The 25,599-nt window shown below is 47.3% G+C and overlaps 1 long non-coding RNA gene across 1 annotated transcript in view; it reads left to right on the forward strand.

Annotated features, from left to right (window-relative positions):
- Window positions 1-25,322, forward strand: part of LOC146822175 (uncharacterized) — a 28,031-nt gene extending 2,709 nt beyond the window's left edge. The window contains exon 2 of the long non-coding RNA XR_014963243.1: window positions 21,367-25,322. This is a non-coding gene — a long non-coding RNA (uncharacterized LOC146822175). The remainder of the gene's footprint in view (window positions 1-21,366) is intronic.
- The last annotated feature ends 277 nt before the right edge of the window (window positions 25,323-25,599 follow it).

Below are 25,599 nucleotides of genomic sequence, written 5' to 3' on the forward strand. Positions count from 1 at the left end.
GAATATTTCGTTTTTTAGCCACACCTTTGACCCCACGCCCGTGCTCACTCACCCCACCCCCATTGCGTGCAGTATCAGAGTCCCCATACTTTTTCAATGCACTTTGACCACTGCTTGTAATACAGGACATCGCAAACTTTGCAGCATCGCTGCAAAAGTTACGTGTGAGAATGGCAAAAAACAAGACCACCCAAACCCTGGCAGGGTAACAAACAACCTGGCAACATTTACCACAGCCATACCCAGCGCTCTTGTATTTCCAGAGCTACACAAAAGCAACTTGTATTCGTTTCAAGGAAGACAGTTCTTCAACATTTAGTAATTGGAAATGGTAAATAAAACATATCATTTCAAATGTTTGGAAATCATCTTTTGTTGTGGTGTGACGGATTTAGATACTTCTGGAGGAGCAAGCAGGATTATGCAAGGCAGTCCTTATTTAAAGTGAAAAATTCAGTTGTAGCATCTGCCTGCCACCCGCGCTCCAACCTCATCTGCCAAGAGTTAAAGACATAGCAGTAACCTTTGAAGTAAAACAGGAGAAATAAAGAGATGTTAATCTAATGGCTGAAATGAACAATGTGAAAGCAGAAAACCTGTCATCAATCCCAGATTCCCAGCTTAACCAAATTGTGTGATCCTAGGCAACTCTTTCTCCTGTTTGATTTGATAGGCTGTAATGTTGCACCATGTGTATCAAGAACCTAGGCCACATATAGGATGCACTTGACACCACCTTCATGTGGCTTCTGCCGCCCAGCCACACTTACCACATGCACCGAGAATTTAAGACAAATATTGACCTTTGCTGTGAAATAGGAGAAAATAAGAGATGCCAATTTAGTGGCTGAATTGTACAAAGTGAATGCAGAAACCCTCTGTGCTGCCCATGACCTCGTATGCCAGGTGGGGTCCACGGTGATGATTGAGGGCTGTCGCCCTGGAGGATTACTCTTTCGAGAAGAGGGTTGTTGCCCTGTACACTGCTGTGACCTGAAGTGGTGTTTGCCTGTGTGCGCTGTTATGGACCCCATATTCCGGGAGGGTACGGTGGTGAAGTGAGAGGGCTGTCGCCCTGGAGCAGCCTGCAGTTGTGAAGGAAAAGCAAGCCATTACCCATGGATGAAAAGCAATGATTCAACCACCCAACAATCCAGGAGCACCCATGACCTGCCAACAGATTCAGGGAGGTTTACTGTAGGCGGAGCAGCGCCTCTACTGTAGCATCGAGACTCCTGCTTACCGCCGGGCCTTAGACATGTGCCAGGGCATTCCAAGCCGCCACACCAACAAGAGTGGGTAAGACTAAATACCAGGCCGCCAGGCCTCGGGGGCATCTTGCTTTGACTGACATGTTGTGGACGAAGACACTTTGACTTTCAAAGACTTCTTCTTTTTAAGGCTCACTAGCGGGGCCTGGCTGGAATGTCACCTCATGTAAATGGGGAGTAACCGTGACCTTTTGGCATGGAATTAGGATTTAAGAGCTGACCCAGGGAAAGCAAGTGTCCCTGCCTTAAGAAGATTGTGTATATTACTTATACACAAAATACATGGATGGCTGTACGGAAATGCATATGCACCACCCATATAATCCCTTCCTGGCACACAGTAACACAAGGCAGCGCAAAGCGCTGCATTGTATTTTTTTTTTACAAAGCTACGCAAAACTATCCTATTAGGTCATTTTCCCTTTGCATGTGTGCTGAAGTATACATGCAAAGAGGAAATAATGAGGAGAAATAAAAATATTACTCCTTGTTTCGCCAGCCTCAAGTTTGGTGCAAACCCATGTTTACAAGTAAATATGGGTTTGCATCAAAGTACGTGGGTGGATGCATGGGAACGCCCAAGCACCCCCCAGGTAATGCCTACATTTTACAAAGCCGCATAAACAGGTTTTGTGTAGCACTGTCGATCCCAAAATAGATTTTGCTTTAAAGTTGTGTCATAATAATGACGCATCCCTGACGCAAAATCTGGGCCTCAACTTATACATTTCTTTTTTAAACTCTGCCCAAGAGAAACTGACAACAAGGAGAATGTGACAGTAAAGTTGTTCTGCTGTATTGGTTACAAAGTCTGAATTACTGGGATTTAAATTGTTATTTGTAGTGGGCCAGAGCAGCACATCTGACATCCGGCATTCTTACGGTGCGTGCATATCTCATATGTACGATCACGCCTCTCTTGTGCCTGTGAAGTGCAAACCAGCTGTGCGCTTTTGTTTCCCTTCCACTGCAATTACATCTGGATGGGAGGCTACAGGCAGCTCCCAGCCTGGATACTCGCATAAAGGGAGGCCAAATGGCCACTTAAGTTCAGCCTTTGCTATGGCCCAGCTGAAGTCTGAAATACCAAAGGCCCCTGCCCGTCTGCCTGTTGCTGCTGGGAGCGAAAGCAGACAATGAGCAGGCGCTGCTGAATGTGTCCTGGTGTTTGGAAATTACACCGGGAGGAGTTCGGCATATTTTTGGGTGGAGCCCTCATAGCTGCCAAGCTTTCAGATTGCTTATGTGTGACATTTTCCTAATTTCATTGTAATTATTAGTGAACTTCAATGACTATGAGTGACATTCAAATCAAGAAATGAAGACAAGGAAAACCTATAAATATCGGAAATCACACCCATTTGAGCAATGAGAAACTCCAACAAGATATTAAAAATGCTTTAAAGCACCAGAAATGGATGGGCACTGACCTAATAAAAGCAGTAACTGTCTGTAAACAAATCGCTGGTCTTGTTCAAGCACTCCATTATTCACATGAGTGATCTTGACATTTTTATTGTTGCATGAAAACTCTTGTTCACAGAGACAATTCAGCCCCAGATTTGACGCACTTGTAGAAGTGCGATGGTCAGCAGTTCCGTTGCTACTATTATTGGCAGCATAGAAGGAGCAGTGTGCGGTGCACGCTGCTGTGGCCTCCTGATGAGAGCCCTCACACAACTTTTTTTTTTAAAGCAAAAAAAAGTCACTTTTAGAGAATAGAGGGGCATTTTATCAAGAAAGGCTGTTAAAATTATCGCCACTTTAGCGGCAGAAAATTGCCGCTAAAGCGGCGATAATGGGCTTCATAATATGCCCTTGAGAATTCCCATAGAAGCCCATGTTCTGGTGTCAACATGGGCTTCTATTGGAATTCTCTGCGGCATATTATCAAGCCCATTATCGCCATTTTAGCTGCAGTTTTCTGCCGCTAAAGCAGCGATAATTTTAACTCCGGACCTTGATAATATGCCCAGTTACGCTGCCTGCCTGTTGTTTTTGGCACTGTAACTGGACTTCGTAGCATGGGCTTAACACAGGCCCCAGCATCCCCCGCAGTGCGGGGGGGGCCCCAGCTGCTGGGGCCGCCCTCAGCACTGTACTCACACCAGAGAGCTCCGGATTAAATTGGGAGCGGGGGCGCCTCTGTGTACCTTGCAGGGGGGCCCCTTCAACTTTCGTTACGCCACTGCTTCGTAGAGCCGTTCAGACGGTTCGTGTCAGAGGCAGGGACGGGTTCACACGATGCTGGGCGAACGGTCACTCTTGTTGAGCCCCATCACGCCAACCGATCATCTCTCACTTACACCGGCCTAGTTTTTCCCAGACCGGCTCAATCGCTGCTGAATCCTAGTAAAACGCAGGTAGTCGGACAGGCACCACTGGGCATGCTAGCATTATTAATAAAATGTAAAAGCACATGATTTTGTAGCGAGATACCTCACAAGGCACTACTTACTAACTTTGCAACGCGACTCTTCTTCATCTGGGCCGCACCTCGCTGCACAGACTCCAGCCGCAACAAACAGCGGCCCATGATTGTGTGGCTCAGCAGCAGCTACACAGGAGAGGATGGTGGGCTGAGGAACAAGTCCAGCAGCCGCCGCGGTCTGTGCTGGGGTTCGCGGAGCCAACAGATGGATCCATCCTGTATTTGATTAAATAACCTCGGCACAACTTGGTGATGGTGCGAGCAGCGCTGCCACTGCCACTGCCTGCAGCCTGCCACTAGTTTATTCCAACTACAGCCACGAGCCGCCTGCTCACCACTCCTGCCTCAGTGTCATAACGTATAGTCATTAATCGTGCTGCGGCACAGGTCGGTGAATTCTGTTAGATTGTAGGACCCGCCCCTAAGCCTGCTGGAAGCAGCACGCATGGCGCACTGCCACTCTGGACCAGACTGGGAGACCAGCTTTACTTTTTCAGTGTTGGTACATGATTTACTTAGCGCTGTGGAGGCACTATTATGCGTGACTTCGCATTTCAGTGCGGTGATGCGGATCACCACACTGAAATGCGTTAGTCTAACGCCTGATGTGTGGTACTTGGAATGGCTGGGCCTAGCTTCTTGGCAGGGAGGACGGCCTCCGCCCTGTGAGGATAGTGGGTGGATGCTATCCACCCCTGGGTACCCCCGACTTATGCCCTGCCGAAGTCCCTGTACAAAGGTCCTTGTCATTCCAGAGTGACCAACCCCCGTCGGGGAGCTTGAAATCGGCCCTGTTGGGAGGTCAAGGATGGAGCATTAGTACCTCCCTGGGTTTCCGACACTGCACACACGGTCACATGACCTAACTCATGAATATTAATTAGTATGCCCAATCTTTTTGTGCTCACTGCTAGCTTTGTGCATTCATCACTCTGCAAGCAGCATTGCAAGGCATAGTTTGGTGTAGTATTATTACTTGAGGCACACCAGGGGTATACCAGGAGCACACCAGGGGTATACCAGGAGCACACCAGGGGTATACCAGGGGCACACCAGGGGTATACCAGGGGCACACCAGGGGTATACCAGGGGCACAGCAGGGGTATACCAGGAGCACAGCAGGGCACCAGTCCTAAATAAAAGAAGTGGGGGGACTAACCAAGCTCGGAAGTATACAAGTGACATAGTATGTGACATGAAGGGGCATCACAATCCATGACATCACAAGAAGTGACATCAGATTTTTGTTTTTTTTATAACCGAATTTTATTACATTTTGTATTAAACAGCATCATTCACATATAAGTAGAACCCAAAAATATATTTTCACTCGATTCAATCTTTGAACACCGATAATACTCACAATCTTTCAACCAAATGATAATCTTACTGAGGCAGACCATGGTGGATGCACCACCCCCCCCATATTTCTTGTGCTTCTGAAGGCGGCTAGAGGCCTCATAAATTGGTAGTCCTTGGCGCGCACACCAATCAACGCCCTTCTGACATACCTCAAGGGAGGGGGGCCTCCGGGCACCTCCAGCAGTGAGCAATGCCCTTCTTGGCCACCAAGGGCACCACCCAATAAATATCCTCTCAGCACGGGACTGGCCAATCCCCTCCAATAACAACAGTAATGCGTCCTGGGACCCCACTCAGTATTGTGACCTAGAACCTGAGAAATCTCCCGTTACACTCCACTCCAGAAAGGTGTCAGGAGCGGACAGGACCATGCCATATGAACAAAACTGCACTCGGGGCTTGGCAGCGTGCACAGTTTGCCTCCTCCCACCCATCCGCTGCAGTCGCCGTGCAGACGCGTATGTGGCATGGAGATAGTTGACTTGACCCATCCGCAATCTTGAGGAAACAGCTGGTTCCCATGGGGCTAGACAAGCATTTCTCCAGTCCTCGTCATCTAGTTCAAACACCCAGCCCTCCCATTTGCCGCGTAGGTGTGGGATGAGATCCGGGGTATTGATTATTAGAGATCGATAGATCACAGAGATCGCACCTCTGTCCAGGGGGGCTGTCAGAAGCTTTGCTTCAAGAGGGCTGTACTCAGGGATCTGCTCGTCTGCCGGGATGTGAGTCAAGAGGACATGACGCGGCTGTAAGTAACAAAAAACATTACACACAGGATAAGTTATATTGTTCTTGCGGTTCTTGGAAGGGCATCAGTAGCCCCCTCCCACCCCCCTTTATGAATGTCACCTAAATAGGTAATGCCAATGTGGTCCCATTGAGAGGACCTCACAAGGCCAGCCACCTGGTTTGGCCAGATGCCCCGCCACGGGGTGTCATATCTGTGAGGTGGCGCATCCAGGGGGTGAGGCACAAGGCCGTCCTCCATAGATCACTGTCACCGAGTGCAGGACGGAACCATGGAGGACAGAGGGGGGCCATAAAGGAGACAGTAGGCAGGGTCCTCCCATCCCCCCGGGAGCCACTCATTCACCTGGACCAGGTGAGCTGCGAGATAGCAGGCATAGAGGGCAGTGGCACCAAGGCCAAATGGTGATTTCCGGGCCGACGAAAAGGCCACTCAGTGGCGCCCACCCACCCAGATGAAAAAGGTCATCTTCGAAGTGAGGGAGCGGAATCACACAGGGGGAACAGGGTAGGGATAGTTCGCCAGGACATATAGGTATCGGGGCAGGCACATCATTGTTAATAAAGCAATTTGTTCCATCAGATTAAATGGGAGACGGACCCACTTATGCAAATCTCAATCCAATGTCAATTGAAGAGGACGAAAAGAGACCAAGCCATGTCCGGAAGGCACAAAATGTGGCCCCCAAAGTACATAAAGGACTTCTGTCTAGTAGAAATATCCGGGCTCCAGATTTGTCCCAGTGCGTCACCAGTAACTGGCACGAGGACAGATGTGCCGGCCTTCACCCGTAGGCCTGACGCCTCGGCGTATAACTGAAGGATCTCAAGGCGCCTGGTACCCGTTGTCTGAGGACTGCTGAGAAAAGCAGGATATTGTCCGCATATAGAGCAATGCGGTCTGCCATATCTCCCCTTGGTGCCAGCCCCGGGCCTGCGCATCGCATCGTATCAGGCGGGCCAGCGGCTCTATGGCAAGAGTGAAGAGCAGCAGGGCCAAGGGGCAGCCCTGACGCATACTCCTACAATTCGGAAATGGTGGAGAGAGAATCCCATTGACCTAGACCTGCGCAGAAGGCGCAGTATACAATTTCACAAGCTTACAGAAAACAGGGCCGAAACCAGCCCCCTGAAGCACCGCTGAAAGCACCAAGAGACCGTATCAAAGGCCATTTGAAAGTCAATCAGGAGGAGAGCCAGTTCTTCACCCCGGGAGAAGACTTGATGTACCCTTCAAAGACAATGAAGGGTGCTCCTGCCCAGCATAAAGCCACCCAGGTCTGGGTATACCAGATATGAGGGAGTTCGGCTAATCCTGGTCGCCAACATCTTTAAAAAAATCTTAATATCAGTGTTGATGAAGGAGATCAGGTGGTACGATAAACAGTGCTATGACCGGCTCACGAGCTTTGGGTTAGGACCACAATGCTGGCTGTTAGAAATGAGATTTCTGGTTGGCTGGGGCTTGCGCCTAAGTCAGGCACAAACCACCACTCTAGTCAGGGCAAGGAAGTTACACACTGAAGGTAACCCCTGCTCAGCCCCTTGGTATCTTGGCAGAGCAGTCAGGCTTATCCCAGAGGCAATGTGTAAAGTGTTTTGCGCAACACTCACTCACAGCAGCGACACACTAGGCACACCACAAAAGAAACTCTACACAAGGTTATATAAAAATAGCCTTTGTGTTATCCATAAAACACATTAGAACATATCACATATATACAATGTGCCACAAGGCACTTGTCATGAATTTACAGGGATTATATACACCAATAGGCCAATCGGACCACTGTCATAATCACCTAACTCACAGTTAGGTAGGGCAACCAGTAACTACTGGTAATAGTGCTTAGCACAAAGCATCAGGCACAAACCAAATAACGGCACTTATCATAGTACATTATGCATACACATATTTAGCAACAGTGCACCAAAGTAAACACTTGCAGTAATGTACGTTTCCTAAACACCTCATGCCCACCATACACCCGGTACACATTACTTGCACATTAGCCCACAGACCTCCTGTAGCAACTCAGGGCTTAACGCATTAGATATGCAAGTAATCCATAGTCATCCTTAGTAACCACTTGTAGGGGGTGCTAACATCATGGCCCTAAGCACATCAGGACCCTCTTAGGCATGGGGCGAACATCTACTCACAAAGGCTCCTGGTAGTGGACTGTAGCTGCCCACAAACCTGTGGCGCAGCTGCTGTGGCCAAATGCTGAGGTGGGGCCCGTCGAGGCCTCACTCTGCCTTGGAGCCCAACACTGCAATACAAGGGGGGCAGGGGTGCAACTCACCCTGTCTCCTTTACTGGAGAATGCCCCCGGTGATGTAGAAGGAACGCAGCTGCCCGGGGCCCTCGGCACAGCTGTGATAATACCAGGCAAACAGTGTTCCTCGCAGGCCCTACTCACAGGGGCCTCTCCAGTCTCCTCGGGACTCTCCAGTCTCCTCAGGGACGGCGTCACGGGGCCCGTGAGGCTCTTTGCTCACCCCACGCCTCTGGCAGCTCACTCTGTGCAGCCGAACTGCCCTCGCTGGGGAAACAGGACTGGCCTTTCTCTACAGAGCAAAGTCTCCGTCTGCCTGACTCCTCTGGCGGCCGTGGGACCCACCCAGAGCGAGGCGTAGACTTTGCCTGACTTCGGGCAGCCTTCCTTAGCAGCTGGTCTGGGAATCCTCGTCCTTCTCACGCTTTTGGGCAGCACGGGCAACGTAGCAGAGCCCTGGCTGCACCGCTGCACAGAGCGCTCTTTCCTGGCTGTCCTCCCTCACAACCAGGTGCCAGTTTCAGGACAACGGATGTCACTCTCGGCTCCTGCTACCCAGCGCTGAGCAGGCAACCCACACTGCCACTCCTTCTGATTCGCGATGGCAGCACTCTGCCTCATGCTGGTCAAGGAGCAGAGCAAAAAGAGCTCCAAAAATAGCATGGGGGCATGGGGTAGAAAGCACAGTGCTCACCATGCGCTGCTTCAATTTACCAAGGGCAAGCCACACAGCACAGGAAAATTACTGGGGGTGCCAACAACTGGGCACAGGTAAGCCAGCACACCGGGCCACTGCAGCAGAGTGGAAGTCCTTTCAGCAACCCAGTGGGCAGCAGGTCATTCTCAAGTTGTGGTTCCTCCAGGCACACTGCAGTCCACGCAGTGTGCTCTCCCAAGTTCCAGAAGTTCCAAGTAAGCACAGCTCAACAGCCATGGGGTCACAGCCCCAATATTTACATAACACAAAGTCTTTGTTCTTCCCTGGTACAGGGCCCTCAACCCAGTCCATACCAGTTTTGGGGGGCACTTGTCAAGTGCACACCACTCCTCGTTGTAATTGTAGGCCATTGCCCCAGACACACCACAGGGGGCGGAGCTGTCATTGTGGAAGGCAGGCACAGCCCTATTCAGGTGCAGGTGCTCCTCCTCCCACCACTCCAAATGCAGATCAGGCCTATTCAGCCTAGCACTGACTCACCCAGGCTCTCTGGAGCCACTGCACCTCCACAGCCCCTGTCACTCCAAGGCCAGACAGTCAATACACAACAGGCAGACACAAAGACACATAGCACACAGAAATGTCCACTTCTACAAGTGGCATTTCTAAAATAGTAAAAATAAATCTGCAAACACCAGTACGCAGCATTTATCACCACTATTCCAAACATACCAAACTTGATTGCGCTACTCCTCGCATGTCAGGAATTACCACTGAAGCACATATCTGAGAATCCCCAATGCATCCTTATGAGAGGGCAGCCTCACAGCATTGAGAAACCAAATAAGCTGTTTGTCACTACCAGGACATGCCACACTGTTAAGGCACATGTCCTTCCTTTTACCTACACCGCACCCTGCCCATAAGGCTAGATAAGGCCTACCTCAGGGGTGACCGATATGTAGTAAAAGGGGAGTTACAGACGTGGCAACCACTTTATGTGCCACGTCACAGCTGCAGTAAACTGCTCACGCAGGCCTTGCAGTGACAGGGGCCTGAGACAGGTTTGAAAGGCTACTTTGGTGTGTGGCGAAATCAGCGCTGCAAGCCCACCAGTAGCATTTAATTTACTGGTCCTGGGCATATGAGATACCACTGTGCAAGGGTCTGATAGTTAAATTAAATATGCCAAGCAGGTGTAGACCAATCTTAACATGTTTTACCATAGAGAGCACATGCACTTTAGCACTGAACAGCTGTTCACCCTGCCAACAAGTTGGGCCCCACTAAAATATGCTGAACTCATCCGTGTGTAATTTTCAGGCACTGGGACACATTCAGGAGGTCCTGCACATGATCTGCTTTCATATAGGCCACGAGGGGGCTTTGTTGTTTTAAATTCCAGCTGGGCACAAAACAAAGCCAAAGTTAACAGGCCATCAGGCCACCATTTGTTTGAGTGTCCTTGCTGGAAGCAATCTAGAGACTCATCCCTAACAGCAAATGCAATGTAGGGGCAACAAAGGCGCACAGCTTGTTACTTCACAAGTCCTTGCGAGAGGCATGGTTTTGACGGCGTCCACCCTCTAAAAATAATGGGTGGACGCCGTTTACTGATTCGTGCCCTGGGGCACACTGTGGACTCTGGAAGGAAGACGGGCCCGGCTCATCTGTTTTATGTGTTTTTGGTACTTTGGGTTAGGGGCACAACTAGACCTGAACTTAGGGAGAGAGGGGCAGGGTGCTCTAACACTTCAAGCATATGTGCGGGACTACACTTCTAGCAAGGTGTGGAGCTAACACTTTAAACAATGAGGCAGTGCTAGCTCTAAGCCAATGTGACAAAATAAACTGTGTGTTGTAAACATAGTGGATAAACTTGGAAAGATCACAAGTGTGTTTTTGTGGATTTGCCCTCTCATAGACTATTGTCAGTGATCATTGGAATCAGACTGAGTGCAATGAAAACTAAAAAGCACCCTCTACGGAGCATATTAAAACTATTTCAAGATGATGACACTTTTTGCCAATTCTCCCACAATTCCTTCTGGGGCTGGACAACATTCTGGTGAAATATTTTTCATTTCCGGTCCAGGAAGACGCTCCTGCCTGATTGTTGACCAAAGGCATGTTTTCAGTCTGCTCATAAGGACATTCAGCATCTTTATGTTTGAGGCTGCACACCCGTGTTCATGTCACCAAAAATTGAGCTTATGTCTGATTTCAAGGAGTGTGACCAGCAAATCACCAGTTTGATTTTTAATGCACCTTTCCTTCCTTCTGAGACTGAGTGACTGCCAATGAGTTGTCTGTATTACTGCTTGTTGGTTGCCCTGCCATGAATCTGTGCTATACTAAATGCACACAAAATAGGTGTTGTTAGCACCTCACATTAAGCAGGTCTCATAAACTTGTGATACTCATCCTCAAGACATCTTACTCTACCTTCAAATAAGCTACATAAAGGTTTTTCCAGTTGTTTTGAACAGGAAGGAACATCTTCCTCTTGGGCAAAAACATAGCTTTCCTCACTGTGCCAGAACTGGCTCCGTCAGGCCAACTGGAGGTCAGATACAGCATTTCAGGGAGAGCTGTGAAAATCAACTTCAGATGCTTGAGTTCTGGAGGCAATGAGCACCAGATATCAAATCAAGGTTTTCTATAGTCCTTGAGATTATTGGACCATATACACTCCATAACCCCATTCTCGTTCCAAGAGACTTGCCACACTTCAAGCCGTCTGTCACTTTAGAAAAGCAAGCGATAGTTCATTTACCCAGAGAGGAACAAGGGACCATAAAATACTGATAGTCTCTCTGGTTCCCAAGCCATCAGGGAGATTCCAGATGATCATTGGTCTCAGGGGAGTCAATTTATGGCTGCAAATGATTCCCTTCAAAGTGAAGACCCCACAGACAATAATTTCACTGGTTTTGAAGGGAGCTTTCATGTTAACGATCAATCTCCTGGATTCTTACGTTCATATTTATAGCTGTATGTCACCAAAAGTACTGGGTCTTGCCATCTGGACTTTGTTCTGTTTCAAGAGTCTTTACTAGTGGCCCCCATTGTTGCCCTTCCCCATCTTCAGGGTTGGAATCTGTTCTCTTTTCTGAATGACTGGCTTCCAAATGCCTCTTCTACAGAAGAGACTTTGAAAGGAATAGAAGATCTTTGCTCTTGTCTGACGCTCCAAGGATTTCTCTTGAATCTGCCAAAATGCTAGACAGAGCCATCTCGAAACAGAGCTTTCATTGGAGCCCATCTCTGCACAGATGTGTTTTATCTGCCTGCAGTCAGAGCAGAAAGATTATGGACCACGGTAGCATCTCTCGGTCAGTCTTCAGCCAGACTGTTCTTGAAGGTTCAGGGACGTATAGCCTCATGCAGATATTCAGTACCTTGGGTACATCTGCATCTTCACTCTCTTCTGCTGCATACTCTACATCATTGGAATCCGGCGCCTCAGAGCTACGACCTGGTGAATCCTATGTCAAGTGCTCTGCGTCCTCAGCTGTGCTGGGGATGATCCCAGAATCCTTAATGAGAGATTTTCCACTTCATGCAGGGTTCCCGATGGAGCCAACAAAGGAAGTCAGCTGCTTTGGATGTGGTGCCACCTTGAAGGCACTGTCGGCTTAAGGAAGCTGGTCACTACCCGGCCGCAGACACTCTTCAAACTGAAGGGATCTGTCTACAGTATATCGATTTCTGTCAATTTCAGCATAAAATGAAGGGACAACATGTTCGAGTACAAACATACAACACAGTGACTGGGCTCCTGTGAGCTGATAAGGAAGACCACAGCCAAGTTCTCTCTGTCTAGAAGCCCTACAGTCAGAGGCTTGGGAGCAATTGCATCTTCTCTTGTAAATGCTTCTCACATTGGGAGTAAGACAGATGAACGGATTAAGCAGGAGATTTCTGTACTCTCAAGATCTGTCCATATGTTCATCCATATTCAGGAGATTATGCCAAAGATTCAGGAGACCTTTTGTAGACTTGATTGTCTTCTCTAAAAATGTCCAACTACCCAGCTCCTGCTCCCACCACCCTTGGGTCAGTTTGGTTCTGGTTTTTAAATGTCATCAAAGGTTTTTTCTTGTCGTGTTCTATGTCGAGGCTTTCTTCTCCTTGGGTCTTGCCTCTGGTCTGAGAATCACTTCAGGCCTCCCCTTTCAAACCTTTATCTGCTGATGATCTTAAATTTCTGACAACGAAGTTTGTTTTTCTGGATTCCAATCTCTTCAGGCCGTGGAATTGGTGAGCTGGGGTTTTTAAATTGTTCAGACCTCCCTTTCTGAAAACCCTTGAGGATGGTAGTGTGTTTTATTCATCTCTTGAAGTTCTCCCCAAGGTACCATGGTCCATCTTTTTCCCTTCCCCATCCTCCCTGGATGGGGAAGTCTTACATTCCATGGTTGTGAATAAGGCAATTTGGTTTATTTTGAAGAATTGTACTTGAAATTTATATTGAATTATTAATTAACTGTGTAATCATCATCATCATAAAACTTTATTTCGGCAGACAGTGCCATAAAAGCATCATTAAAAGCACCCAATATAATACATTAAATTCATTAAAAAATATACACAGTTTAAAAATTTTGTATAAAAATTTGGTATAAAAATAATCGATTATCCAGTTTCTGGCGTAGCCCCTCCCACAACCCAGATTATGTCCAGAGAAGTACAATATTTGAGTCGGTCATACCATTTCTACAATGCCATTCTGCTGGTCCATCTTTTTTAGGATGGCCCTTCGGGTGCACCACATGGTAAATAAGAACCGTGAAGTGGTAAAGACAATAGGCATTTGTGTGTCAGAATTCAATAGCCTATACACTTCGCTACAGTGCTTTGACCCCTAGGTTCCTACAAAGTTGGATTAACCAGCGTGACCTAGCCCTCCTATAACCCTTAGAAAAAAAAATAGCACGTGAAGTTCCGTTTCGTCAGGGGTGTTACATGCCGGACACCCCCGTTAATGGCCCCCTCCCATTTACTAGTAAAGGAGCGCAGTGGGAGGACTCCGTATCTAAACTGTACGTAAAGCTTTTTGGCAAGGAGTGGCTGGATATCGTCCAGCACCAGTTCTAGGCTGTACCTATTTTTTACTGCCGGGAATTCGGCCGTCAAGCGGCCGGCGGTGGATCACCTTTCGAGCTCATTGAGCTTGAGCTCTCTATAGCTCTGTACCAAAGTCCTTCTAGCAGTTATTTGGGAGGTTTCTTCTGCATTGCTCCATAGATTACTCCTACCCAAACCCTCGCAAATACTTTTAATATAAACCAACCAAGGTATCCTCCCTGAACCTCGCAGACCCATAACATCAATCAGTTCGTCCCTATATGCAGCTATTTCTGGGGTACTCCAAAGACGATGCCAATAGAGAAGAGGTCTGAGTGCAACCTCGTCCACAATGGTTCTAACCCCAAGGTCCAAGCAGAGTGGTGTTAGGGGTGTACTAATAGGGAGGCCTATAAGGTGTCTGATAAAGGAGTTCTCAGTGCAGACTAACGAGCCCGATGCACAATGTCCCCAAAGTTCTGCTCCATAAAGAGCAGCACTCTTAGCCTGGACTTTATAGATTTCTACCACTGGGCTGACCAGTTTTTCAGTGCAGCTCCTATGTAGTTTTAAAATACCCCCGTTGTTTGAGTTAATTTGAACCCTGCTGTGTTCATTTGGGCACCCCAATCCATTCTTTCAGTCAGCGTCAATCCCAGATACTCAAAGATGGTTACTCTCACCGGGGGTCTACCATCCAAGCAAGGATTGGGGCGGGTGGAGTTGCCTACATTAAAGGCCATGTACTTAGTTTGGTGCAGGTTAATCTCCAGACCCCGATGTTTGCAGAATGCACTGAAGTTGTCGAGAGTCCTCTGAATTCCCATAGGGGATTTTGCAAGCAGGAGCGTATCATCCGCAAACATCAGGGCTGGGATTTTACGCTGCGCCAACCTGGGGGCATAGATGTTCTTCCCTGCAATCAAAGTGTCTATTAGGCCATTAATGAAGAGGGAAAAGAGTGTGGGTGCCAGGACACAGCTATGGCGAACACCTCTCTCTATGTGCAAAGGGGCTGTGAGTTCGTCGTTCTTGCCATATCTAATTTGAGCAAAATTACTCTCATGTAGACGTTTTAGCTGCTGGCACAGGTATTCTGGTACTCCCATGTCTATTAAAATTTCCCATAATTTATCCCTCGGTACCAGGTCGAAAGCAGATTATAAGTCTACAAAAATAAGATAGAGGCTGCCCCCCTCAGTGTAGACAGATCTCCAATACATCAGCTGTAGCCTGAATATTTGATCAATCGTTGATGTTCTAACTCTAAACCCAGCTTGTAGGGGGGTAAGAATATTATGTTCCTCCATCCAGACTTGGAGACGCCCCAGTAGGACTCGGGCAAACATTTTCTGGCCAACATCTATGAGGCTAATCGGACTATAATTGACAGGCAAGAGCGGGGAACCCTTTTTCAAAATTGGTATTATTTTGGCCCCTGCCCAAGTGGTGGGGATTGCCATGCCATGTAATATGACATTAAACAGAATGGCCAGATAAGGGGCCCAGATGGTAGGTTCGGAGCGGAAGAGGTGACCAGGGATCTTGTCCAAGCCTGCCGCTTTGGCAGGTGTTATCTTTCCTAAGGCATCGGTAACTTCTCTTACCAAGATTGGGGGAACATCGTCAGGGTTTGAGCCCGGGTGCAGTGGCACTCCTGCCACGCTTACTTCCCCATCCTTGGCTTTGGTATGGAGGGTTTCATAATGTGCCTTCCAGACTTCTTCATCTATATTAGGTTCAATGGCCGGTTTACCAGCCCGAGAACCAGTGTTTATGATGTTCCAGAAGGACATCAGGTCGTGTGAGATTAATGCGTTTCTAGCGTCCTCCCACTTTTGGGCTTCCCAGTATTTTTTAGCTTTAGCCGTGGCACCCTTATAAGAAGCTCTTGCTTCTTTGATCGTTGCCTTGTCACTACTTTTAATGGTGGTGATGAGGTCGGATTTGGCAACTCGGCAACTAGCATTAAACCATTGATTCTTAGGCTTATTAGGCGCCCTAGACTTTTTGTTTTGATAGAAAAAAGCAGCCTGAGAGGCAACCAGATCTTGGTGATTTTTAGATATCCTTAAAAGGGGATTAAGGGCTCCTTTGCTCTCTATTATTTGGGATGTGGTCAAAAGGTATGGAATTACTTGGTGGTAGAGCTCGGCCAGTTCATCCTGTGATTGGGAGATGTCAGCCCAGTGGACTCTCCTCCCTCCATTAGTCTGGATCAGACTTTGGGCTGGTGTTAGGGATTTATCCGGTGCCTTCCTGGCACATGGCAATGCTATTTCCAAAATGAGGGCATCATGGTCGCTATTGTGGCAGGGACTGATTTTAAAATCTATCACCCTATAATTAACTGTTGTTGTTGTTATCTCTAAATTAGTCAGACAGTCACAAGTGCCGGTGTTTAACATCAAGGGCCATATGTAGGTGGCCTAACATTTACCACTTCATAAATACCGATTTTTACCGATTCGGTATTTATGAAGTGGTAAATGCTATGTAGGTAATCCATCGGTAATATTTACCGATTCGGAATGGGTCGGTAATTTAGAATCGGTATTTACCGATTTGGTAATGGTAACTGGCTTCCCATTGATTCCTATGGGCCAGGAGGCCCATAGGAATCAATGGGAAGCCAGTTACCATTACCGAATCGGTAAATACCGATTCGGTAATGGGGGGAGCACAATCAAGGGTGGCAGGGTGTCACAGTGACACCCTGTTGCACCCCTGATTCCTGCATGTGTGCACATGTGGCACACATACATGTCTGCCACATTGCACACTTCAAAGTGCAAAGGAATGCTTTTTTACAGCTATTCGTCATTTACCACCAACTTTTAGTTGGTGGTAAATAACGAATCCCCACAACAACCACACACTCCCCCTACATATCATTTCAGGATTCGGTATTTACCGAATTGGTAAAATTACCGATTCGGTAATTTTACCGATTCTGTAAATTACCGAATCCTGAAATGTGCCCCCTACATACCAAAAGCCTGAATACCGGTCGGTAACGGTATATTTACCGAAAATCGGCCGTTACCGACCGGTATTGGGCTTCCTACATATGGCCCCAAGTACTGGTGCCGAGCACCAGAAAGCACTGGCTCAAATTAAGCACTGGTTCTGTGAATTGTATTTGTGATGTTATGAAGTCGGTCACTTCATGGTCTTTTTATTCCTGATTAACATGAAATCATCTGCTTGCCAAAGACTTGTATAATTATTCGGCTGCCACAGTATAATGAGTGACAGCCTCTTATCATAACCAGATTAGCTGTAGCCCCGCAGTGTGAAAATAGACTACACTGCACCTGGGTCAGGTGGGGAAACATAGCTGGAATCACCATAACAAAAGAGGGGCACCTTTACCTGCGAGATGTTACGTATATTCCCAGCATTTGCGTAGTGTAGGTGCTGCATTTGTATGGTCTCATGGTGTTTTGAAATCTGATGCGTGTGGACATAGAGGTTTGTGAATTGCTGACTGTAACATTTGATAGGTTTTGAATACTTCAGCCCTGGTTCTCTCCTTCTGACCTCTATTTGATGCCCCTGAACTACACCCATCCTGCCCTGCTCACTCATAACCCTCCTTTGCTGTACATAAGACAATTTATTGGCAGGAGGACAGGTTAAGAAGGGCCAGGGTGCTGAGATTCAGTAGTATGCAGAAAAACTATGCGCTGTATACAGGTCCACAGCAGCCATAATACACATTGCTTGTGTCCACAATTACATGGGCAGGCCCATTCATTGGGGTTCAGTGGAGAAGACGAGCTGGGAGTACAGGGGCTGTGCACGTAACAAGCTGTGTCCCCATGTGTGGATTATCAGGAGATGGCACACAAGAGGAACAGAGAATGAGGTAGAGAAAAGGCTGGAGAAGCAGAATCAATGAAAACATAGTAAAGTTCAGAGTTCACTCAATCACTCCAAAACACTTTCTGTAAAAGTAGAAAACTGTATGTATGGCACAGTGCAACAGGAACAACAGCACCCAAAATACACATTCATTAAGCCAGAAATTACCTGGGATGAAGGGAGTATTCAGGCTGAGAAGAAAGAAGCATTTATTAGAATCATCATTGGAACTTAGGGGTAGATTTACTATCATGGAACGCTGCAAAGCTGCTACACTAACACTATGTTGCGTGAAAGTCAGAGAGCATGACAGCGCCATAGCTACAAAAATAATTGAATAGGCAGTGAGAGCTGGGGGAGGGGTGCTAATGCTCTATTAGCCCAATGGGTGTTGCACGCCTGCTTTGGGCACACTATGGAGTCTGGTAGGAGGGGCAGGGACCAGCTTATCTGTTTTGGGTGTCTTTTGGTACTTTGGCCACACTGTGGAGTATGGGAGGAGGGCCGTGGCCCCACTCATCTGGTCTGCATTTGTTTTGTGCTTCGGGCACACCGTGCAGTCTTGAAGGAGGGCAGGCCTAGCTCACCTGTTTTGTGTTTTTTTGGTACTTCTAGCACATGTGGAGTGTGGAAGGAGGGGCAAGGCGTAACTCACCTTTTGTTGGACCTGACCCTGTCTACAGGGTTATCCACAAACATTTTGCCTTCCTCCGCCTATTTTTCTGACCCTCTTTTTGTTGGTTTTAGGACTCTGGGCACTTTACCACTGCTAACCAGTGCTAAAGTGCATGTGCTCTCTCCACTAAACATGGTATATTTGGATTACACCTGTATGGCATATTTGATTTACTTGTAAGTCCCTTTCAAGCGGTATACTCATACCTGGGCCTGTAAATTAAATGCTACTAGTGGGCCTGCAGCACTGCTTGTGCTACCCATGAACGTAGCCTCTCAAACCTGTCTCAGGCCTGGCACCGCAGGGCCTGTGTGCGCAGTTTACTGCCACTATAACATGGTATTTAAAACTACTTGGCAAGCCTTACAACTCCCCTTTTATTACAAATAGGGCACCCCTAAGGTAGGCCCTAGGTAGTCATATGGGCAGGGTATTGTGTAAGTTAAAGGTCGGACATGCCCCTTTATGTGTGGCATATCTGAGTAGTGACAAACAGCCTATTTCGTTTTTCACTGCTGTGAGGGCAACTCCTCTCATAGGCTAGCATTGGGAATTCCCTTGTATATATTTAAGTGTTAATTTCAGATAAGAAAGGAGTGGCGTTACCATGTTTGATATATTTAGAATGATGGTGATAAATCCTGCTCACCGGTGTAGGTGGATTTTACATTACTATTTTAGAAATGCCACTTTTAGAAAGTGGGCATTTCTGTGTGCTTATGACTCTTTGCGCTTTGCAGCCTGTCTCCAATACACGTCTGGGTGATAGCTACGATTGGGGCATACTTTCTAAACAGCCACAACACAGGAAGGGCTGTGTCTGACAGGGAATACATCTGTATTCATCTGCATATTGATAGTCTTCCTGGACTGGGAGAGGGCGAGGTGGTTCACACTTTAATTTGTATAGGTCTGATCCTGCCCTCACACAATGGGCTGATTTACCCCCTACTGATCGCCTGGAGCCAGAGCTAGATTAAAAGGGATTGTTGCACACTTCTAAGGGTTCCTTTAAAGTCCCCACTTCATCAAAGACATTACAGAGTATAAGTACTGGGGCTCTCTCCCAATGTTGATAAACACTGCATGGTACTTGCTGCTGGCTCCACAATCTGCACATTGACAGAGGACTGCTGTGCCTCCAGGAGGAATTGCCATTTGGACTACTTGCTTGTTGTGCAGGCCTGCCGCCGCTTACTGGGCTGCAGGAGGGACTGCCACTTTGCAATCTGCCTTATTTGCTGGTCTGCTGCCTTTTTGACTGTGCCCCCACAAGTGATCTCCAACGGGCCTGCTGGTTACCCCCCCCCCCCTGTTTCCAAAAGCTAAGAGTTCTTAAAGACTTCCTCATTACCGTGGGACTCCAATCTGTGAGTCCAGCAGCCGTCATCGACAAGTGCTCTGCCTGAGAAGATCGAGCGCTTCTAACTTCACTCCGGCAGCGTGTGCCTGATGACCAAACATTTCGAGGGAAGATCGAGAGCTGTTTGCCTTCCCGAGCCTGAGTCTTGACAGTGCGTTCTAACGCCGCCGCATTGAAGGAAAACCCTTTCCATCATCCTTGCCTGTTTGCCATAGCAGCACCGAGGCTTCAGACGCTGCCAGCTGCTTGCCGCATACTGGAGGAAAGGTCACTGCATCTGTGCGCTGAGCCCCGACACCGGACCAGCACCGCACCACCCAGCCACCTCAGAGAGCTCAGGGAGAAAGATACTGTGATTGGACTTTGGACCCGCGGGGTCCGTGAACCTGCCTGCTCGTTCGCAGGCACCCTTTGCTGCACTGAACCTCCCGGTCCCAGGGGGGCCTGTGCAGCTTTCTCGACAAGGGCCGTTTGGGAGTGATTCGTGACCATACCTGCATAGCAGTCCTCTGCTTGGATCATTAATATTTCAGACGGAATTTGACCCAGTACTACCGGAAGGAATCTGATTGCCGCAGACATACCTTGGGTCACTTGTTCTTATGTTCTTGCATTGTGGGGTAGACCTCGAAGGAAACCTCCATTTTTTACCATGCATGTTTTTACCACGAACATGCTTTTACAATGCATGCCATTACCACGCATTGTTGTTATGTATAAAAACAATGCATTTGTGAGGGGGAGACCCCCCCACACACACCCAACTCACCTTAAATGCGTGGTAAAGGCTTATAAAGCTATGCAAATGGTAAAAATATGCATGCTAAAAATGGGTGGTAAAGGCACAACGAGGTAAAAACCTCATTGCAAAGGCTGTTTCCCATGTAGGAACTGGCCAGAATTATTGTATCATGGCAGTAGGTGCACAGGGACTCCTGTGAGCTACGGGTTTGACACAAATACCATATAAAGTTTAGGAGGAGTGCAGGTGCGCTGCGCCCTCTGGATTTTATGAAAAAGTTGTGATTCATGTGTTTGTTTGTTCCTAAGCTGGCTGACATCACTTGCAAAGCTTTCACTGATGTGTTTTTCCGCTGCATTACATGCCCTGTGTATTTACTCCTGTATGCCGTTCTTCGCCTTGCATTGTTCAGGATAATGAGTACTAGCTAAGTAATTGCATTGAATGCACAGTATTTATGAGTCATGCCATTTTAATCTTTTTTTTTTAGGCATAATATGCTATATATATTCTTTTATAATCCTGTGTGGTCTCTTTTGTGCTGTATTCATTGTGTTGCTGTGTGAGTGTGTTGTGCAAACGCTTTACACATTGCCTCTGATGATAAGCCTGATTGCTCTGCACCAAGCTACTAGAGGGTGAGCACAAGTTGTCGTTGGTGTGTAACTGACTTGCCCTGACTAGAGTGGTGGGTTCTGCCTGGCTTAAGCGCATATCCTAGCCAACCTGAAAATCGATTTCTAGCACGTGTTTTGTGTTTTTTGGGTACACCAGTTACACCTGAAGTCTGGGAAGAGGGGCGTGTCCTAGCTCTTGTGTTTTGTGTCAGTTCGGGCACACCATGTAGTCTCAGAGGAGGGCGAGGCCAGCTTACCTCTTTTGTGTTTTTTTTGGCAGGTGCCGCAGTACCGAACAAGGATAGGAACTGTACGCACTTCAATGGGCTCTGCCTGGAGACCTGCCCGAGCCCAATGGTCTCAATGGGTCGGAATGGATTGTGCCAGAAAGGCGTTTGCTGCAGCATCATACTTGGATGAAGAAAAAGCATGCTGTAGCACCTATTACAAAGAACCAAGACAGTACAAAAATATTGTGGTACCTTTATTTAATCAGTGCCTTAATCCGAGATCCTTCTAATGATTAAAGCCATGTGTTCCTCCACCACGTGTGACATGAGTTACAGAAACACCCATCATGCACTGGGCTCCAACTCAATACCTCCTTTTTCCCAACATGTGTCATTGGCCCTGCCTTTGTTACCCAAAGATCACTTGTGCAGCATGATTGTGACACGTACGCTGTCGGACCACCCAAGGATCAACGGTGGACAGGAGTCATAAAGAGGCTGCTCACTGGTGCAATGGCTTGTGTCTTGCTGCACACAGCCTCACCATTTGTGCAGAGGAGGATTCAGTAACCCTCCCTGTGCAAGGGGATGCACTCAGCGAGGCACACACCGCCCACCTCATTGATATGAATGAAGTGAGACTCACCTGTGTGCGCCATTACACACCGCTACAAACGCTGTGACAGAGCCATACATGCATCAGCAGACCTGCATCTCAGCCTCCAAGTTTAAACATGTGCCAACACTGCTACCCCTTTCCCTTAAAAGCATAGGGGTCATAATGCCACAGAAAATGGTAGATTGTGAGTAGTGGTGCAATGGACTCCCCCACTTATGCATGCTGCAGGCCAGCCATTAGGCGTCTGCCCCTAACATACATAGAATAAATAATTTTGGTACCTTCTGGCTGAATTTTCCACTCGGTGACTGAGTGTGTTATGTTGACAGCAGTTCGCATCGGTATCCTATCAGGAACATTGCCCGCTATTCCTTGGATCTCTTTTCCAGGTAGTGCTGTCCCCTAGGTGGGCACAGCTCAGGTGAGTCCAATGCAGGTGTACTCATATCTTGTCTTTGTCCCAGCTACAGAAATCACCTGGAGCCTACAGCTGGCATAGAGATTTATTCATTACATATACACCCTAAGATGTATACTTATGGCCTACTTCTTGTGAACCTGATCTTTACGCTTGTGTGCAGGTTCCCATCCTCTCATTGTCTGCCCTTATTTCCGGTCCTTCCCCACCCTCCAGAAAGTGGTGTCCAGCGTCCGGAGGAGTAACCTGTGCACAGGATGGCTACAGGGTGATATAGCCCTGCTTTCTACATCACATCTGCTCCTTCTGTAAAAAACAAACACAGGCCAAGCCAATAGGAATGGCCTCAAATCCTTACTAGATGTTCCTATAGAGTCAGATCCAACAGTTTGAAGTCTTCAGAGGGGTGCAATGCTTCATCATCACTAGAGGTCCCTCTAGAATCAGATCCGACAGCTTGAGGTCTTTACAGAGGTGTAGTGCTTCGTCATCACTAGATGTCCCTATAGAGTCAGATCCAATAGCTTGAAGTTTTCACAGAGGTGCAGTGCTTCATCATCGCTAAATGTCCCTCTAGAGTCAGATACAAAAGCTTGAGGTCTTCAGAGAGGTGCAGTGCTTCATCAACACCAGATGTCCCTCTAGAGTCAAATACAATAGTTTGAAGTCTTCAGAGAATTGCAGTGCCTCGCCTTCGTCATCGCTAGATGTCCCTCTAGAGTCAGATCCAACAGCTCATGGTCTTCAGAGAGGTCCAGTGCTTCGTCACCACTAGATGTCCCTCTAGAGTCAGATATAACAGCTTGGGGTCTTCACAGTGGTGCAGTGCTTCATCACTAGATGTCCCTCTACAATCAGATACGGCAGCTTGAAGTCTTCAGAGGGGTGCAGTGCTCCATCATCACCAAATGTCCCTCTAGAATCAAATCCAACAGCTTGAGGTCTCTAGAGTTGGGCAGTGCTTCTTCATTACTAGATGTTACTCTAGTGTCAGATCCGACAGCTTGAGGTCTTTACGGAGGTGCAGCGCTTCATCATCACCAGATGTCGCTCTAGAGACAGATCCAACAGCTTGAGGTCTTCAGAGAGGTGCAGTGCTTCATCATCACTAGATGATCCTCTAGCATCAGATCCAACATTTTGAGGTCTTCAGAGCGGTGCAGTGCTTCATCATCACTAGATGATCCTCTAGAGTCAGATCCGACAGCTTGAGGTCTTTACGGAGGTGCAGTGATTCGTCATCACTAGTTGTCCCTATAGAGCCAGATCTAATAGCTTGAAGTCTTCACAGAGGTGCAGTGCTTCATCATCGTTAGATGTCCCTCTAGAGTCAGATACAAAAGCTTGAGGTCTTCAGAGAGGTGCAGTGCTTCATCATCACTAGATGATCCTCTAGCGTCAGATGCAACATTTTGAGGTCTTCAGAGCGGTGCAGTGCTTCATCATCACTAGATGATCCTCTAGAGTCAGATCCAACATATTGAGGTCTTCAGAGAGGTTCAGTGCTTCATCATCGCTAGATGATCCTCTTGAGTCAGATCCGACAGCTTGAGGTCTTTACGGAGGTGCAGTGTTTCGTCATCACTAGATGTCCCTATAGAGCCAGATCCAATAGCTTGAAGTCTTCACAGAGGTGCAGTGCTTCATCATCGCTAGATGTCCCTCTAGAGTCAAATACAATAGTTTGAAGTCTTCAGAGAGCAGCAGTGCCTCACCTTCGTCATCGCTAGATGTCCCTCTAGAGTCAGATCCAACAGCTCATCGTCTTCAAAGAGGTCCAGTGCTTCATCATCACTAGATGTCCCTCTACAATCAAATCCAACAGCTGGAGGTCTCTAGAGAGGTGCAGTGCTTCATCATTACTAGATGTTCCTCTAGTGTCAGATCTGACCGCTTGAGGTCTTTATGGAGGTGCAGTGCTTCATCATCGCTAGATGTCCCTCTGGAATCAGATCCGACAGCTTGAGGTCTTCAGAGTGGTGCAGTGCTTCATCATCACTACTTGATCCTCTAGAGTCAGATCCAACATTTTGAGGTGTTCAGAGTGGTGCAGTGCTTCATCATCACTAGATGATCCTCTAGAGTCAGATCCAACATTTTGAGATCTTCAGAGAGGTGCAGTGCTTCATCATCGCTAGATGATCCTCTAGAGTCCGATCCGACAGCTTGAGGTGTTTACAGAGGTGTAGTGCTTCGTCATCACTAGATGTCCCTATAGAGTCAGATCCAATAGCGTGAAGTCTTCACAGAGGTGCAGTGCTTCATCATCGCTAGATGTCCCTCTAGAGTAAAATACAATAGTTTGAAGTCTTCAGAGAGTTACAGTGCCTCGCCTTTGTCATCGCTAGATGTCCCTCTAGAGTCAGATCCAACAGCTCATCGCCTTCAAAGAGGTCCAGTGCTTCATCATCACCAGATGTCCCTATAGCGTCAGATCCCACATTTTGAGGTCTTCAGAGTGGTGCAGTCCTTCGTCATCACTAGATGATCCTCTAGAGTCAGATCCAACAGTTTGAAGTCTTCAGAGCGGTCCAGTGCTTTGGGATCGTTAGATGTTCCTCTTGAGTCAGACTCAGCTGCTTCGAATGCCCTTCATAAGCTGACAGGGGGTATCTTCAACATACACATACTGTTGCTACTGACATGAATTGTGCTTATTTTCTATAGGAGAATAAATATGCTGAAGTCAATTTATGATGGTAAATCAGTATTACAACTGTCAATAAATGTTTTGATTACTGTGGAACACACCTGATGACACTGTTATACACGTTCGTACTACCAGCCAGTGGTAAAATAAATTGCTGTTAACCATGTTCTCAGCAAACTGTGTTTTGAGTGGCAGTATGCTTGAATGTAATTATTTGCAGTTTCTTGTATTAATGCCCACAGCTCTGTGCTGTAGTTGGATGAATCAAAATGTCAATGTAAGAGCAAAACAATAAAGATATTTATGACAGGTTATTTTATTTATGCATTTCTTGGTGTTATTTGTAGTATAAATAATATTTTCTTAATAATATGAACATTTGGAATTGAAACAACAATGAGCCCGATTCACAGAACTAACTTAATACAAAATCCGAAACTTGCTACCATTTTGGTATTCACAGAAGGCACATACTCATTTTGGTATTCACAGAACGCACTTACTCATCGATGAGTAAGTGCCTTCTGTGAATACCAAAATGGTGGTAAGTTTAGGATTTTGTCTTAAGTTAGTTCTGTGAATCGGGCCCAATACTG

Source organism: Triturus cristatus, chromosome 6, assembly GCF_964204655.1.
Source record: "Triturus cristatus chromosome 6, aTriCri1.1, whole genome shotgun sequence".
NCBI lineage: Eukaryota > Metazoa > Chordata > Amphibia > Caudata > Salamandridae > Triturus > Triturus cristatus.